The 3,881-nt window shown below is 40.6% G+C and overlaps 1 pseudogene; it reads left to right on the top strand.

Annotated features, from left to right (window-relative positions):
- The first annotated feature begins 831 nt into the window (after positions 1–831).
- Positions 832–3,613, top strand: LOC114226019 (olfactory receptor 8B8-like; annotated as a pseudogene).
- Positions 3,614–3,881: the final 268 nt, after the last annotated feature.

The following is a 3,881-nucleotide window of genomic DNA, read 5'->3' as shown; positions in this document are numbered from 1 at the left end:
ATTAGAGTAGGACTTTTATAAAGTGTGGCAGAAAATCACCTTACCTGGAGAATGTTTTGGTGCCCCACTTGACCCCAAAGCCTTCTCTCATAAGAACAAGAAACAAGAAATGAATCCAAATGTTGTTCAATAACGCACCTGGTGATATCTACAGTCATTCTGAGAAAAAATTCCCTTATGATAGCATTTCATCTTAGAATAAAGACGGAATATCATTCTGAAGGGAGATTAGTATAATTGCTATCTTTTCCAAAAAAAAAAAAAATGGGCATTTTCCCTTTCTTTTTTTTTCCCCTTATACCTGTTTACTTTGGTTAATCAATGCAAATGAGTAGGGACACAAGATTTTAATATGGTCTTTTGCCCTAGAAGCCAGGCTTTTACCCACTTTATTACACTGTTTTCTTCACAAACATCAGACAAATAAGACTCTGATGGCAGCATCTGTTCCATTTATTGAGCACCCAGTCTGTGCCAGATCCTGTTTCCTAGCACCTTAGAAATAATTATTCTTCCTCTTACATTTCCATGGAGGAAAGGACTTCCTTTCTCCTCCACATTCTGGAAATCTTGGATTATCCCCCCTTTACCTGATTTTGTAAGTGAAGAGAAAGAAATAGCTGATCTGGAGTCTGGCTAAAATTCTTTGGGCCATCCCTTTACCAGTAGGTGGAGCTATCGTGCTTCAAAAGCAAGAAGGCAACTCCATCCTTTTCTTTGGACCGGTTTATTTATTAATAGAAAAATGACTCTTTGGGGAACTGTCTCCCCACTCTTACTCTTGCAGGGTAAATAGATTGGCACATGGAATTCCTTTTCTGCCTGTGGGGAATGTCCACAATTTTCCTTTTGTTTACAGCAGATCAAGTAAGAGGGAATATGTAAGAAGCCTCATTTGGCTTTAAGATTAAGGTGTATTTTTCCCATCTAATATTTACTAGAGAGTTCTGCTTTCTACAGATAATGGTCCCCTTGACCATTGCTACAGCTGATTCATTTATCTTATCTGGCGAGAGGCCTTTGTGTATATTCTTTACTGATTAGAACTTAGAGAAGAAGAATTAATCTTAGGATGAGCTAACTTCTAAAAAAAATGCTTATGATTTAGTCAGCCTTAAAAAAAGAAAGAAATTCTGCATTTGGGACAACATAGATGGACTTGAAGGACATTCTATTAAGTGAAATGAGTCAGACATAAAAAGACAAATACTGCATGATTACACTCATATATATAAAATCTAAACATGTCAAACTCTGAAAGCATAGAGACATGGGGACCTCTCTGAGAGCCTATGGCAGTCCTCTATGTGACATCGAGGGAGGAGGAAAATTATATTTTTTCTGAGTCCAATAACTTTGATCTGAAGTGCTCCTACATGGACACCAGGAGTTCAGCAGTGGCCTTCACATACTTTACTGGTGTTTTTCATATTCCACACTCAGGTGTGCAAAGAAAAACATGGATGGGATGTAAGCCTTTGCCTGTGTGGCAAGAATTCTGTTGTAGTCAGGGCCTAGGAAAGATGGAAAAAAGGGATTCTTATTCATTCATTTAATTAAACAAATATTTATTCAGTACCTACTATATATGCTTTACATTACTCCAAGGTGCTGCAGAAATAGTGCTGAAGAAAACAGACAGCAGAACTTAAATTCAAATGCATGTGAGTGTATGAATGTGTGTGTATGTGTTGTGGGAAGACACAATGAACAAACAAATAATGTATAGTATTTCATCTAGCAATAGGGGCTATGGATGCAGGAAAGATCATTTGCTTTTCTGTTTGGGGATGTGTCCGATTTGGCAACAAACCAAAGGGTGTGTAAAATGGTATATTCCAAGAAATCGGTGTTACTATAATGAACTTGGGCTATAAATGCACAGTAGGTAATTTCTTTTTGCTACAAAGTCTGATCTCTGGGGAAAACACTAGGAGAACCTGTCTTCTAGTTTTTAATCAGGTCCCTAGGATTTCCTAACTCGTGAAAACCCCTGGGGTCATATTAAGCAGAAGGCTCTTTTGGCACCGGCAGATGCTATTTACTAGCGCCTACACTGGAGAAAAACACTCTGGGCAAAGCCATTATCAGGAATCATGATCTGTAAGTCATCGCTCATCAGAGGTCTGTGCCCTGGTTCCCTCAGTCAAAACAAAAATTAGAATTTCCATTCTGGGCTGCTCACCTCTAAAATTCATCAGAGCCTTGGGAATAAGGGAGAAACGTTCGCAAGGCCCAATATTGAAGTCCCAATGCGGAAGGGTGAGTGTGGAATTTTATCTGTCCTGTGCTTGTTCTTTCCCAACCTCAGCAATGGAAGCGGAAGAATCGAGATGACATTATCTCCTCTCTGCTGAGGCAACCATCGATCATTAGGTGGGGCTAGTGAACTTTCCAAAGCAGAAGTGGAGCAGAGACAATGTAGCCCTGCTTGGTCACAGGGTTACTCAGTTTTACCCATACGGCCCTTAACTGTTAGTGTGTTTGATAGACATCTCTGAACAATCTCTCAGCCTTTATACAGTGGAGACAACAAAGGCACACAGCAGGGTGGGTTTGAGTTCATTCTCTCATTCAGGGTCTCAGTCTCATTTTGGAGGGATTGCGGGGAGACAGCTGGGTACTCATTGTAATGTCACCCTTTGTCCTGTTCTCACAGATATGCCTTAGAGAGGAACGGCCGCAGGAAATGACTCTTTGGTGACGGAGTTTATCCTCCTGGGTTTAACACAACAGCCACAACTCCAGCTGCCTTTCTTCTTCATTTTCTTAGGAATCCGTGTGGTCACCATGGTGGGGAACATGGGCTTGATTATTCTGATTGGTCTGAACCCTCACCTGCACACTCCCATGTACTACTTTCTCTTCAACCTTTCCTTCATCGATCTCTGCTACTCATCTGTCATAATCCCTAGATTGCTGATAGGTTTTGTAAAAGAGAACGTCATCTCTTATGCAGAGTGCATGACACAGCTCTGTTTCTTCTCCTTCTTTGTTATTGATGAGTGCTGTATTTTGGCATCAATGGCCTATGACCGGTATGTGGCCATCTGTAAGCCCTTGCTTTACAAGGCCATCATGTCCCATCAGGTCTGCCTCATGCTGATGGTGGGAACATATGTAATGGGGTTTGTGGGTGCCATGGCTCACACCGGGTGCATGCTGAGACTCACCTTCTGTGGTGACAACTTCATCAATCATTACATGTGTGCCATACCTCCTCTCCTCCGGCTTCCTGCACAAGCACCTACATCAATGAGCTGGTAGTTTTCATTGTGGTGGGCATCAATGTAATAGTGCCCAGTCTCACCATCTCCATTTCTTACAGCTTGATCCTCTCCAACATCTTCCACATCCGTTCTATTCTACAGAGGGCAGGTCCAAAGCCTTCAGTACCTGCAGCTCCCACATAGTTACTGTTTCTCTCTTTTTTGGATCGTCAGCCTTCATGTACTTTAAGCCTTCTCCTGTTGGGTCTCTGGATCAAGATAAAGTATCCACAGTTTTTTACACCATCATGGGGCCAGTGATGAATACTTTTATCTACAGTCTGAGGAACAAAGATGTTAAAATTGCACTGCATAAGACTTTGAAGAAAAGAGTGTTCTCCTAAATGGAAACTGTGTTAGTTATAGATGCCAAATCCTAGTAAGGGCATGCAGTGTATGAAGCTATGGAGAGAACAGTAAGAAATCAAAATAGAAATGCAAGTGATTCAAATAATAGGGTCAATGAAGTTAATTATTTATAAATCACTTCACACAAACAATATAAGGAAGAAGAGGATCAGTCCTTTATCTTTTCAGAGAAAGCAAAAAGGAGTTCATTTGTCATTCTCTAGCTTATTTTCAGAAGTTATAAAGTTTTAAGTATAAAAGGTT

The sequence above is a fragment of the Eumetopias jubatus genome, unplaced genomic scaffold, assembly GCF_037043125.1.
Source record: "Eumetopias jubatus isolate StellerSeaLion01/CBP00866 unplaced genomic scaffold, mEumJub1_p1.0 scaffold_13, whole genome shotgun sequence".
Taxonomy (NCBI): domain Eukaryota; kingdom Metazoa; phylum Chordata; class Mammalia; order Carnivora; family Otariidae; genus Eumetopias; species Eumetopias jubatus.
This window is presented reverse-complemented; position numbering and strand designations above follow the sequence as displayed.